General features: G+C 27.3%; 1 protein-coding gene across 1 annotated transcript in view; it reads left to right on the top strand.

Moving 5' to 3' along the window:
* The window catches only part of LOC119591726 (tubulin-specific chaperone D-like), a gene marked incomplete in the record, with an annotated part of 16,121 nt that overhangs the window by 3,992 nt on the left and 11,821 nt on the right, over window positions 1-308 (top strand).

The following is a 308-nucleotide window of genomic DNA, read 5'->3' as shown; positions in this document are numbered from 1 at the left end:
GACCCAAGATGTAAGTATTATTGCTTCTGTGAACAAATACACTTCATTTATTTTTATGAAATTGCTCATCAGAGTAAATTCATTTGTTGATGAGAAATATTGAACTTTACCAAAGAATAAGCAATGGTAAAGGTAATTCTTTGAATAGTCATACTTGTTCTTTCCCTTTTTAGAAGCCTTTTTTTTTTTTAGAAAATCAAAAAAGCTAAGAAAAGATCATGAAAGTATAAAAGAACAGATAAGCCACCCTTCTTATATACAAGAAGTTAAGAACTGGAGATTTGTATTATATATAATACATTACCTAA

This window comes from Penaeus monodon, chromosome 29 (assembly GCF_015228065.2).
Source record: "Penaeus monodon isolate SGIC_2016 chromosome 29, NSTDA_Pmon_1, whole genome shotgun sequence".
Lineage (NCBI taxonomy): Eukaryota > Metazoa > Arthropoda > Malacostraca > Decapoda > Penaeidae > Penaeus > Penaeus monodon.
This window is presented reverse-complemented; position numbering and strand designations above follow the sequence as displayed.